Raw genomic sequence first — 14,674 nt, 5'->3', positions numbered from 1 at the left:
TTAGAGGATCAGTAGGAGTCACCAGAGACAAAGGGAGTAGATAGATTTCTACTAATTGAAAGCGGTGGGGAAGAGACTTATCAGAGAGAGACAGAAAGAGAGAGAGAGAGAGGAAGAATGAGAAGAGAAAGAACAAGATAAAGAAAAAAATTTCAACAGAGCACAGAAAAACTAAGAGAATCTCAGATTCGATTTTGATGATCAAGTTTTCTATTTATAATCATTTAACAACATCTAGGGGTTTTTGTTGTTGTTTGTTTTGTTTTGTTTTTGTCTGCAGCCACAGCACATGGAAGTTCCCAGGCCAGGGACTGAACCTGGGCCACAGCAGCAACCAAGACACTCTGGTGACTAATGTGGGATCCTTAACCTACTGGGCCACAAGAGGATGCCTCATTTAGCAACTTCTGGATCTTACAAGTGAAAAGAAAGGCAACACATTTAGATGATAAACAAAAGGAGTTGTAACCAGTATTCACTTTATCAAAATTGAACTTTTACAACTCTTCAGTTGTGGCAAGTCACAGAGAGATAATTTTGATAGTTTCCCGAGCAAGGTAGGAAAGAATTACCAAACAGAGGACAAAAACAAGAACTCAGAAATGTGATTTATATCAACTGCTTGGCCAGGGAAAAGCAGTGATTCTGGGAATGTTTATCTGTTTTTTTGTTGTTGTTGTTGTTGTTTTCTCGAAGCTCTAAAACAGCAGATGGCACCTTGTTATATGTCAACAAAGAGCTGTGTTTGCAAACCACTGCGGCCTGCTCTGAAAAGTGGGGTGCTGGGCGGGCTCTTCTCTATTTGGGGTTCAGCACCTACACCTGTCACTTGCACTCTTAGTGGCTAATTAGTTATTACCATACTTTAAGTACAACTATGGATTAACCATTAACAACCAGGCAAGTAAGCCACTTTGGGAAAAATACAATGCGTAGATGCAATTTCACATAGACGTGAGACCAAATCCACTCTTCACATTTCTGTGTGTGGCCTTGTCAAACAGGCTTCCCTAGACTGTGGCTTTGAATCAGAGGGTGTGAGCAGAGAAGTGCAATGGAAAGATACTCATCTGCTGGGATGCTGGCTCTGCCTCTTACCGCTGGCCTGTCTCCAGCAAGATACTGTCTTTGAGCTTTGATTTGCTTCTCTGTAAAATGGAGACAATAATGCCTACTTCACTGGATTTTTATAAGAAGAAAATGAGACGGAGTAAATGAGCAAAGCACTTAGAACCGTGACTAGTACTGAGAAAGTGTTAAGTAAGTGGAAGCTCTAGCTGGATGAACATGAGGTTAACTGTTCTGACCACCATGAAGAAGAGAAAAGACTCAAACCACTGGAAGCTGCAGGCATTGGCGACCCATGCCTCCCCCCTCAAATGCTGTGCCCCACCCATCAACACAATGTGCACTGGAATGGCCTGATTGGTTTCCACCCTGCAGATACCTTTTGATAATGTTTTCAAAATAATTCTTCCAAAAAACACAGCACTGACTATTGACCACATGGTGCTATAACTAACGAACTGCCACCCTCACTGCTGGAGGACACATCCTAACAATGTAATTTCAGCTCCACCATCAGCTCTGTGATGCTGGGCACATCACTGAACTCTCTTGGCACATTTTCTCACATATGAAATGAAAGGTAAGACTCTGAAATTTCATGATTGTACCTATCGAGGTGATTAACATTCAGAATGTGGTATCCACAGATCTAAGAGGTGAGACTAGGAAGTGGTGTGGGAATAGGATGACTCATTTAGGTCTGACTTCAGATGGTGCCGTGCAACAAACACAGGTAAGAAAAGGGGAGTTCCCGTCGTGGCGCAGTGGTTAACGAATCCGACTAGGAACCATGAGGTTGCGGGTTCGGTCCCTGCCCTTGCTCAGTGGGTAACGATCCGGCGTTGCCGTGAGCTGTGGTGTAGGTTGCAGACGTGGCTCGGATCCAGTGTTGCTGTGGCTCTGGCTAGGCCGGTGGCTACAGCTCCGATCACCCCTGCCTGGAACCTCCATATGCCGCGGGAGCGGCCCAAGAAATAGCAACAACAACAACAACAAAAAGCCAAAATAAATAAAAAAAAAAATAAAAGGAACACACTCTCCTGGGATGAAACATTGACTGTGACTGTGTTATTTCTAGATCCCAAGCCTCACATCTCAGGGACCTTAAAAGAGACTGTAAGGCAGTCTTCTCAACTGAGCCACTTTAGACCAAGGAAGGGGAGGCTGGGAACAGTGTGCTGTATCATTTCATCCCCTTAAGAGCCCACGGGGCAAACTGGGGGCCAAGGATGACGTCCACCTTGATAAAGATGACGCAGCTCATCGGTGTTGAGCCCAGGCATCTGCCTCTGAGGCCTGTGCCCCTACCCACTGGGATGAGCTTCCCCTCATGAGAAACTGTTTCGGAAACTTGATTTCATTTAAGACACATCCAATATAAAGCATCCTTAGAGTCTAACATACTGCCTCTGACACCTGATGTGAAGAGTGCACACAGTAAGATGTTTCTCCTGCAGAGAGAGACTCATAGGAAACAGTGTAAGATCAAAGCAGAGAGAATTGTAGACATTGAATCCCGCCTCTTTCTCTAAAGAGAATTTAACTCCCCCTTGTACACAGGAGAAAAGCAAAGCCCAGGAGAGTAAGGAACCAGGCTCCTTGGATCATGGTCGTGAGAGGCCAGGGTGAGGACCGCGCCGACCTCCCGACTAGCCCAGCATGTGACTTGCCTTCTGTTTCTCAGCTGTCACCCAAGCATGCCTTCTTCTCAAGTACTTTTCCAGGCTCTCTGCTTCTAATACACCACAAGTTCATTATATTCACATGTCAAGTCTAGTTCTCTTATTTGTTTCAGTTTATTTTTATGCTACCTGTGTGTTCCCAGCAGACACAGTAGAGGAATATTTTTAACACAGGTTGTTTTGCTCCAACTTCAACACCTGATATGTTTAGCCGATAGGACATGAGTCATTCTTTCTATGCTGCTGTGACTCAGTCTCTGACCATCTGGGAGCGAGAATTTCGGTTTCCAGCTTAGAGCCGCCAGTGACCCCCTGGGAGACCTGCCCAGGTTCAGTTTGATAAGAGAAAGAGTATGGACCCCCACTTCACTTAGGTTCACTAAGGTATAAAAAGAAGGTTAATCATGAAAGAATAAGAACGTGTTTTGTGTACATAACATACCAACAAAAACTATAAATAAAAATTTAATGGATATAAAGATTACGTTTAATAATTATTTAAAAAATAAGTACAGCATTATATATTGGGCGTACTCTACCACAATGGAAAGCAGGCCACTGTGCCTGAGGACAGGTCCTAACTGTGTGATTTGGACTCCATCACCAACCCTGTCATCTTTGGTGCATCATTTAACTTCTCCGGCATATTTTCCCATCTATGAAATGAAAGGTTTGGGTTCTTTAATTCCGAATGCCATGACTGAAAATCTGTCCAGTTTATTAATACAGGATGCTGTGTTTTAAGGCCTAAGAGGTAAGAATAAGGAGGTGGTTTGGGAATGGGATAATTAAATTGCTTTAAGAAACCAAGAAATTGGAGGAAAAAAGAAGAAGGAGAAGGAGGAGTCAAAGAGGGAGAGGAAAGGAGGAAAGGAAGGGGACTAGAAAGAGAAATCGTGTGTGTCACATGACTATTTCATAGGTCTGAGACAGCATTAATCTATCTGCAGCTTCAGACTGACCCATTTGCAGAATGCATCCAGAAACTGGCTCTTTGAACTAGAAAGTTAAAGTCTGGAAAGCAAAAAGAAATGAGACTTTTTATAGCCCTGTGGTGAGTATTCAATGCACTGTCCAGTGTCATGAAAAATCCTACAAGAGCATCTTTCTGCTTCCCCTGCTTTCCCAGTTCATCTCTCCTTTCCAGTCTCATGAGAAGATATTACTGAGAGCTTATTCGGGGCCTGAGACATTCCATATGCTTTCTCATGTGTTCATTTACTGGATGCTCACAGGGACCCTGGGAAGTAGGTACTGTTAGCAACCCTATTTTACTGGAGCAGAATTTGAGACACAGAGATGTTAAATAATATACCCATGGCCACACAGTACTCAAGTAAGCCGAGCAGGATCATAGCTTAAAAGTAACTGCAATGCTGTGCTCTTAAACACATACCCACTGTCTTCAATCAGATGTTTCTGTGCCTTTCATATATGAGATAGTTAATCTTGGATTCATCTAGACTGAATCTCCTCTTTAAACTGATTTAAACATAAAATCTTCCTCCCTGGGCTGTAGTGAATATTAAATATGCATAACACCTGGTATATATGAAGGGCTCAATAACTTTTTTCACTCCCCTAGGGGACTCCAGTCAGGTCTCTCCACTTCTCAGCCTACAGAGCTATCGTTCTTTTGGTGGGCCATTCTACAATTGCTACCCTTTCTCACTGGGGCTGATCTGGAACTTGATTTATCATACATTTGTTCATCTGGGCATAGAAAAAGATGTTTGTTTTCATAGTGCGTGTGTGTGTGTGTGCTTGTTTTAAACCATATTTCCATTTGGATGGAATAAATGAATCCTTCTCAAAATTTAGCATTTGCTGTCTGGAAAAAAGTGGAATTACAGCCTTTTCAAATTTGATAAACATACGTTTCTAGCTGCTCTTCTATCTAGCCACACACTTCATACTCAATTTGAAATAGGTCTCCTTTAGCTTCCAAGGCACCAAATGATCTTTCCATTTCCCTGTGGCTGATAATATAAAAAGAAGAAACTTATTTCTATAGGTACTTCAGAAACTTCAGGAATAATTATTTTATTGGAAAGTATAACAAAAAAGAAAGAAAAGTTAACAGAATTAGAAAAAAGAAATAATAGATATCCTCTAAACTATAAAAGAGTCTCACGAATAACCATAAGACAATTATTTAAAAATCATATTAAATATTAACTTTTGGAAAAATATAAAAAGCCAGTATTAATAAAAGAAACAGAAAACTAACATACCATGTTAAAGACATTTAAATTGCATACTTAGGTACTTAGATCCTTTCCCTCCAAAATGGTCCTAAGCTCAGACAGTCTTAGGACCAAAATTTAAAAGAACCAATAATTGTGATCTTAGATATTGTTCCAGAGCATGAAACAACAAGGAAAGCAGCCCAAATCATCTAATGAGGTTATGAGCTTATACCGAAAATTAGGTAAAGACATGAGAAGAGAAAAATATAGCATAATTTCATTTAACAAAACAGATGTAAAATCCCAAATAATAAAAATTTTTAAAATTAAAAGTATATCATGATCAAGTAGGGTTTTTTCACAAAAATCAAAATAGACATTTTAAGAATCCATTCGCTTCATGGTAACAGACTAAGGAGAAAAACTATATGTTCACCTCAGTATATGTTGGGGAAACAAAACAAAACAAAACAAAACAAAACTTTTAATGAATTTCAGTACCAAGCCAGTATTTTTAAAAAGTTAAAACTATAAATAAGAGCGAGCTTCTGAGACTAACTACCTATCAAACATCTATAGCAAACATTATATTTAATTTAAAATTTTCACTCATTTTCTTAACTGTTGGAAAAAGGCAAGGATGACACTTTCACTATCATTCTCCCTAGTGTTTGTGGAGCATCATAATATCTTTCCTAATCATTCCCTGTCCGCTCCGTCAGGCCTCTCTCTAAACAGCGCTCCTGGGGACCCTGCCCTTAGCAGAGAGCGCTTCGCATGACATGGTTATCAAGTTTGGCCCTGGCACATCCACAGGAAGCTCTAAGAGTTACCATTTGGTTCTGCAATTGTTCTTCTCCCTCAGCCATCAGAAGGCCATGTCTCAGATGGGGGCTGCTCTTCCACTGCATCCCTGAAGATAAGAGACAGGGCTGCAGTCAACCACAGCCAACGGCTACCAACGAGTACATGCGATCAAGAAATAAGTCTCGAGTTTCCGTCGTGGCTCAGTGGTTAATGAATCTGACTAGGAACCATGAGGTTGCGAGTTAATCCCTGGCCTTGCTCAGTGGGTTAAGGATCCGGTATTGCCATGAGCTGTGGTGTAGGCTGAAGACGCAGCTCAGATCCTGAGCTGCTGCGGTTGTGGCGTAGGCTGGTGACTACAGCTCTGATTGGACCCCTAGCCTGGGAACCTCCATATGCCATGGGTGTAGCCCTAAAAAAGAGAAAAACAACAACAACAACAAAAAAAAAAACAGGAAATAACTTCCTGGAGTTCCCAATGTGGCTCAGTGGTAATGAACCTAAGTAGTATCCATCAGGCCACAGGTTCAATCCCTAGCCCTGTTCAATGTTAAGGATCCAGTATTGCTGTGGGCTGCAGTGCAGGCTGCAAACACGGCTAGGATCCTGCGTTGCACTGGCTGTGGTGTAGGCTGGCAGCTATAGCTGATTCAACCCCTAACCTGGGAACTTCCATATGCTGCAAGTGCGGCCCTAAAAAGCAAAAAAAAAAAGAGAGAGAGAGAAAGAAGTCTTCAATTCTGAAAAACTCTGAGATTTGAGAGTATTTCTTATCATATCATAACCTAATGAGAGCTGACCATTGTCCAGCTGACCAAAGCTGAAGGCCTTTTCCAACATGAAAATTAAAAAAAAAAAAATAGATATAAGGACTGCAAGAGAAAAGGAAAGGTTTCATAATGAAATGATATTATGATTAAAATCTAAGAAATGCAAAAAAAATAGAAATCATAAAGTTCAAACAGATCGCTGCATACAAAATCAATTAAAACATCAATAACTGACACCAGCAAAAACATAGAAATGATACTCATCCTAAAAAGGGCTCGTCAATTCCCATCTGTGTGTGGGCTGCCCATAGCGACTTCCTTCCAAAGCGTATAGTATGGGAATGGGAATAAAAAGAATAACTTCACAGTGAGACGCCCAAAGAACCCAACCTCAGCCGAGTGATCAGGGTTAACCTCAACACGGATGCGTCATGCTGAGAGCATCTACTCTTAATACAATGTGATGTGAACTGGACTTTACCTCGGTGACCCTCCTCTGCAAAACCCACAGCCTCAATCCAATCCTGAATAAACATCAAATAAACCCTAATTAGTGGACATTCTACAAAATGCGCAATATTCCTCAAATTGGTTAAAGTCATCTAAAATAAGCCCTACTTTTGTCATATGCATCAGTCAGGTTTACTGTGACAATGCTGGGTAACAAACAACCCTACCCACAATGTTGTACAACCATTCTTTTCCATTCCCTAGCTAACAGATTGAGCTGTGGGCCTGCTAGGCATGCCTGAGTTCAGCTGGACTTGACTCTAGTTGGTATCCCAGATACAATGTAGTTTTAAGTTGGCCTTTCAGATCTTTCTCCTTCCTTTCACCAGCACTCCACCCTTGGCTAGATGATGTGATACATTTGTTTACAAAAGAACAAAAATGGGAAGTAGATTCTATGGATGCATCAGAAGCATTTTTACTGATTTCCCTATGGTAAAGGGTATGAAACGAGTTCACTTCAAAATAAGGTTCTAGAGGAGCTACTGCCATGGCTCAGCAGAAACAACCTGACTAGGATCCATGAGGACACAGGATCAATCCCTGGCCTTGCTCAGGGGGTTAAGGATCCAGGGTTGCCATGAGTTGTGGTGTAGGTCACAGACACGGCTTGGATCCCACGTTGCTGTGGCTCTGGTGAAGGCTGGCAGCTGTGGTTTGATCAGACCCATAACCAGGTAACTTCCATATACCACGGGAGCAGCACTAAAAAGACAAAAAAAAAAAAAAAAAAAAAATTCTAGAGATCATTTTTCCTCTACTAGATAAAAATGCTTTTCAAAAATCATCATTTTCTTCCCTCCACTACGGAAAAAGAGAAACAAACAAAAATCCCAAGAAGATAATACAACAGACCAAGCATTACGTGATTTGTCAAGGAGAGGTCTGTCCAGTCACACGGAAGGAAGGCAGAAGGGCCCTTCGAGGAGTGATGCTGAGATCAGAGGCGGATAGTTCATCTCTGCCCACACGCTGGGCTCTGCCTGCCACACTGCCTCTGTCAGTGAGCAAATGGGTGAGCTGCCACCTCTCCTCTTGGTACATGAGACAGCAGGCACACTGAGTGGCCTTCCCGATGAACAAATAGGACACGCCCCTCTTTCCTGCTCACTGCAGCAGTGGGACATGTCGTGAAGGCTCTACATGGGGAAGCCGCCCTGGGAGAGGGTTTATGAACACCTGACCACTGTATTTTTCACTTATTCCACAGAAGCACCTTTTTTCTCAGAGGCAGATGACAAGGGCACACATATACGCCCCGGGAAAGCAGGATGAGGAGCCCAGAGGATCCTGCCTAAGCAGAAAATGTCTTTCAGGTCCTCTTGTTGGGCTTCAACATGTCATAGGAATGTTTCATTTCATTTCATATTCTCTTTTATTTAACATTAAAAAAAATGTTTGAAATTGCCATCCAGAATTGAAAAAGTCCCCTAGCATTTCAGCCTGTGCCTTGGCATGCCATCAGCATACCACATGGGCAGAGTGAGGGGCTGACCAAGAACATGGGAGCTGGTGGCTGGTACTGGCGCAACTTGTTCATTTGAACATTTTACACAACGGCCGTCTTAGTCCAAGTTACCAGCATCCTTTTTCTAAACCACCGTTGTATGACCTTTAAGCTGGACCACCTGCTTCCACGCTAATCTACTCTCCGCTCTGTATTCAGAGTGTACCCCACTACTGAAAACCCTTCCATGGCTTTTCACTGCCATCAGGAGAGAACCGAAAGCATCAGCAGGGCCTCTGGGCTCTCATGGTCTGGCAGCCATCAATTCATGCAACCTCCCCTCTGACCGTCCCTCCTCACTCTCTGTTCTCCAGATAGGCTTGCCTCAAGCCTGTTTCCTCTCCACAGTCTTAGTACAACCAATTCTACTTAAACATTTTTCCTTTTGCCGCTGTTTTTGCTTCGACTCCCTAATAAGTCAATGTTCTTCTACTATACATTATGGTATTTCTCTCGCCCACTGGCATGAAGCTCCTTAAGGAGAAGTGATGCTTCTTTCTGCCCCGGTCTGTTCCTGGTGCCCAACACCTTCCCTGACACACACACAATGCTTCTCAAGTGACAGAAGGAAAGAAGGAGATCGTGACGTGTTCACCTTATTTTTTGTTTTTATGTCTTTTTTTTTTTTTTTTTTTTAGGGCCGCAACTGCGGCATGTGGAGGTTCCCAGGCTAGAGGTCTAATGGAGCTGTAGCCGCCGGTCTACACCACAGCCACAGCAACACGGGATCCAAGCTGCATCTGTGACCTACACCACAGCTCATGGCAACGCCGATCCTTAACCCACAGAGCAGGCCAGAGATCGAACCCCTCATGCTTCCTAGTCGGATTCGTTTCCTCTGTGCCACAATGGGGACTCCCTTATTTTTATTTTTAAAATTACAGTTGACTTACAATTTCTGTCAATTTCTGCTGTACAGTAAGTTCACCTTATTTTATGTCCAGAAAACTAAGGCTGAGAGAATAAGTAAATTGAAGAATTTTTTAATGCAGTACATATTTTGTTAAAAGTACATTGTAATTATCAGGAGGCCAAAAAAGTTAGACTGAAAGCTTTGAGCCAACTTCACCTAAGACATTATTTAGGTAACACTAGAGAAAAAAAGAACTTAGGAGTGGCAAAATCTCATCAATTGAAAGAGAATTTATGTCTTCTTTTTTTTTTTTTTGGTGTTTTTAGGGCCACATCTGTGGCATATGGAGGTTCTCAGGCTAGGGGTCTAATCGGAGCTGTAGCTTCCAGCCTACACCAGGGCCACTGCAACACCATATCCAAGCCACGTCTGTGACCTACACTACAGCTCACGGCAATGCTGGATCCTTAACCCACTGAGCGAGGCCAGAGATCGAACCCGCAAACTCATGGTTCCTGGTAGGATTCGTTTCTGCTGAGCCATGATGGGAAGTCCTGAGAGAGAATTTATGAATCTCTCCTGGGTCTTGACACCTGAGTGTCCCTAATCAAAGCCATCCCCCAAGAACATTAAATGAAATAGCAAAGGGCTTCTTACTTTTTTGAAATTTTAAAACTGCTATCAATAAATAATTATTTACAGTTTTCTTATTCTAATGTGCCTATTTGGAAACATGGGAAAACAATGTTTTAGCAAGCACGGTCCTTTGATGAAGATCCCTCTATTGGCTTGAGGCCAACATAAAAAATGGGATGGAGCGAACTGTAAATGAAAAGCAGGACATTCATTCAACCATCACTGAACTGGCACTCAGAGGTGCGAGGATAGGTGACTGCCACTCCCTGACCAGGTCGCTCAGGGCCTCCTGGGGAAGACAGGTCATCATCAGAGAGTTACTAATAGTCTGAGATCTGGGTGTCGTGCATGAGCGCTCTCAACCTGTTTCCTCACCTGTAAAGTTGAGGGAAATGACAGTTGCTACCTCTCAGAGTTGCTGTGAGACTAAATGGGTAAAAAGGCTTAGCACAACGTCTGGCACATACTCGTGTATATCAGTCGGGATGTTTTTGGTTACAAGGGGCAGGAAACCTAACCAGGAGTGGCTCACATCATGCATTTTCTGTTCTATTAACAAGCAGTCTGGAGGTGAACTATCCACTGAACTGTTTAGCAAGGACAGGAATCTGATCCAGCATCTTTGGACTTCTCCTGACCTGCCTTCACAGTATAAAATAAGATGCCACTGCTCTGATCATGGACTTCTCAAGGAACTCTCTTTTGAAGGCAATAGGCAGGTCTCTTCCTGAGAAACCTAAAAGACTTTCCTAACGCTCCACTGGCCAGAGGTACGTATCAAGTGTTTAACACAGGGCCTACCACATACTAATCCAGCAGTACAATTTAGCTGTTAGCTGACGGTGGTGGTGGTGGTGGTGGTGACTATGGTGGTGACAATGATGGTGCCGATACGCTAATGAAAGAGGAAAAGTGTATGTAGTTTCTCCTTGTAATCAAGACATCTCCCAACGTCTGCACCACTCCTCCCTCTTTTCTAAAGTCTGACAAAATGATAAAAAAAAAAATGGGAGTTCCCATTGTGGACCTGTGGGTTAAGGACCAGATGCTGTCTCTGTGAGGATCCCTGGCCTCACTCAGTGGATTAAGGATCCAGTATTGCCTCACACTGCCTAGCAGATCACAGATGCAGCTAAGATCCAGTATTGTCATGGCTGTGGTATAGGTCCCAGCTGCAGCTCCCTTTCACCCCTGGCCTGGGAACGTCCATATGCCACAGATGCGGCAAAAGAAAGAGAGAGAGAGAGAGAGAGAGAGAAAGGAAGGAAGGAAGGAAAAAGAAAGACGTGGATCACAGAATATAGCAGCAAACTGGACTGAGTTAAGGTTTTCTTTGGAATAGCAAAAAGGAAGGATGATCACAAATAAATAGAAGTAGATAAAACAGGATATGGTGAGTATGGCAGAGGGAGGTTGGTAAAGTTGGAAAAAGCATAGAATCATAAAGCTTGAGCTCTGGAAGTCTTTCTCATTATTCAAATAAGAAAACCAGGCCCAGAGAATTTAAATAATTTACTAAAGGTAATAACAGAATTTAATTGGAACTCAGGTCTCCTAAAGCCTCTCCTTAAAAAAAAGTTACAAAAAAGCACTCTAAGGGTAACAGAAAGAAATGCCTAAGATAGGCTCTAATAGATTCAAACTGATTATTTGTGGAGTCAATTGCTATCCATCTGCTGTAATTTTATCCTTCCACCCTGGCATAAAAAGAGTTAATAAATGAGCGTTTTCTTTTTCCTGTGTGTGTGTGTGTGTGTGTGTGTGTGTGTGTGTGTGTGTGCGCGCGCGCGCGCGTGCTTTTTAGGACCAAACCTGCAGCATATGGAGGTTCCCAGGCTAGGGGTCGAATCAAACCTGTAGCCACCGGCCTACGCCACAGCCACAGCAACGCCTGATCTGAGCCACATGCAACCTACACCATAGCTCATGGTAATGACGGATCTTTAACCCACTGAGTGAGGCCAGGGCTCGAACCCGCTTCACAGTTACCAGTCAGATTCATTTCCACTGTGCCACATTGGGAACTCCATAAATAAGATTTTTTTGGTTGTAGACAACCGAGACTACCAAAGTTTCCTTTGCACAAAAGCCTGATGGACAAACCTTGCTTTCAAGAGACTTCATCATCTATAGCATGTGCTTAGTCACTAGCTGAGCTTTTGACTCCTTGACCCTGGAAACAAAGAGAAATCTCCAACTCAGTACTCAAATAAATGATCTGGGTTCAAATCATGGCACGTGTCCCCTTGAAAAAGTCCTGCTTCTCGGAAACAGACTCACAGACATAGAAAACCAACTTATGGTTACCAAAGAAGAAACGGGGGGAGGGAGGATAAATTAGGCATTAAGAAACACAAACTGCTATATGGAAAATAAACAAGGACCTATTGTACAGCACAGGGAACTATATTCAATATCTTATAATAAAACCTATAATGGAAAAGAATCTGAAAAAGTACACTTATACACACATATATACATACATATACGTCAAACTCAATCCCTGTGCTGTATACCTGAAACTCACACAATATTATAAATCAACTACACTTCAGCAAAAAAGACCAGTTTCTTTGTCCCTCTGGAAATAAAAACAGCCACTCAAATCATAACCCCATGATATTTAACATTTTATATTTGACTTTGTTTCTTGATTTAACAATCCGTCCACAGACTTGGTACATATGTAATGAATGGGAAATAACTATTTCTCAAATGCTATTCCAACATTAATACATAAATATCTGATCATCTTTTGGATCCTAAAAAGATGCGGTTAACTTGCACATTAGAGAGACAAATCACAGTGGCAGATCACAAGTGATGGCAATCAGAGCTAAATCCTTACTTTTAAAATCCTAATTTTTCGACAATTTCCATGTGCCAGATATTACGCTAAGGCTCTCACATGGATTGTCTATTGCATTTATTCCTCACAACAACTCCCTGAGGTAGGGACAGCTATTGTCAACCCCCACTTGGTAGATGAGGAATTTGAGGTTCAGAGAGCATCACCCAAGTGGAAAATGATGAAGCTAAGACTTGAACAGCATTGATCAGGGCTGCATTCATTTGTATGTAATAGGACCCAGACTTCCGTGGCTTAACCAAATAAGGTTTTAATTTTTCTTATATAACATGAAATACAAGAGAACCCAGGGCTCATATATCAGCTCAGAAAGTCACCTAAGATCCAAAGACCCAGTTGCCTGCTCAGTTCCCTCTGCATCACCCTTAGCTTGTGGCTGTTGCCCTTTGCAGTCAGAAGAGGGTTGCTCCACCTCTGGTCATGGCATCTGCCATGAAAGAGGAAGAAGCGGGAGTTCCCATTGTGGCTCAGTGGGTTAAGAACGACTAGTTCTTAACCCAGGTTCGATCCCTGGCCTCATTCAGTGGGTTAAAGGATCTGGCATTTGCCATGAGCTGCACTGCTTGGATTGGTGTTGCTGTGGCTGGGTAGAGGTAGAAGCTGCAGCTCCAATTCAGCCCCTAGCCTGGGAACTTCCATATGCAGTAGGTGTGGCCCTAAAACAAACAAACAGACAACAATAACAACCAAAAAAATAAAATAAAAAAAAAAACAGGAAGAAGCAGAAAAGCAAGGGAGAAAGGACAAGCAGCTGATTTATTCTTTTTATCAAGAAAATGGAAGCTTTTCTAGTAGAGTTCCAATTATAACTAGTTGACCAAAACAAGTTACACAAGCAACTCTAGGTACAAGGAGGTATGGAGATGTATTTTTAACCTAGCACACTGGTGCCCTAAATAAAATTCGAGTTCTGTTACTAAGAAGCAGAGAATGGATGTTGGGTAGACAACCAGCAGTGCCTGTCACGAATCCAGATGGCTACTGGATATTAAAGCTTAAGAAATAAATGCGTTCAGAACTTCTATGCCAGCACAAAAATCAGATATGCTACCCCACCCCACCCCAGCTCCCCAAAAGATTTGAGGCCAATTGTTGCTTTGGTGATAGTTTTTGTCACATGGCTTCCTCTAAACACCCAGTCCTGGAGCACAGAGGAAGGACGCCTGAGCGGTGTCTCAGTTCTATAATCGCCACTTGCCTCCAGTACCCCTTTTCAATGCAGTAAACGACCATCAAGCCTTCTGCTCCCTGATGACCAAACACCGAAAATAATTTTCTTTGAGAAGACTTTGTTCAACCTAATTTGTGAGTAAAATTTCCTAAGGGCAGCAGTGAAAGGTCCAAGATAATGAGGAAGTCTTCCAACTCAGGGGACGGATGAGATCTGCTCTCAGAGTTACCATACACCATTAATCAATTGTTACTAGGCAGAGTCACGGAACCCAGATAGAGGTCAAAGGATCACATGACCCATGGCATGCCAAACTGCCAGCATCCCGCTGCTTCGACTAAAGCAAGAGGGACTTTGTAACTATTCCCGCTTAGCCGAATTCACATCCTAGGCTGATTTTTCATAGTCAGGGTTCAGTTCAGACTGTAGAGAGTCACCGAGTAAAATAAAGTTGAAAACCCAGAGGCAGGTGGTAAAGTTTGTGTGTGTGTGTGTGTGTGTGTGTGTGTGTGTGTGTGTGTGTGTGTGTGTGTGTGTGTGTGTGTGTGTAGGGGGGAGGTGTCAACAAGTAAACAGGATAATTTCGCCATACCGTTTACAAGAAAAACAAAT

The sequence above is a fragment of the Sus scrofa genome, chromosome 5 (genome assembly GCF_000003025.6).
Source record: "Sus scrofa isolate TJ Tabasco breed Duroc chromosome 5, Sscrofa11.1, whole genome shotgun sequence".
NCBI classification, from domain to species: domain Eukaryota; kingdom Metazoa; phylum Chordata; class Mammalia; order Artiodactyla; family Suidae; genus Sus; species Sus scrofa.
This window is presented reverse-complemented; position numbering follows the sequence as displayed.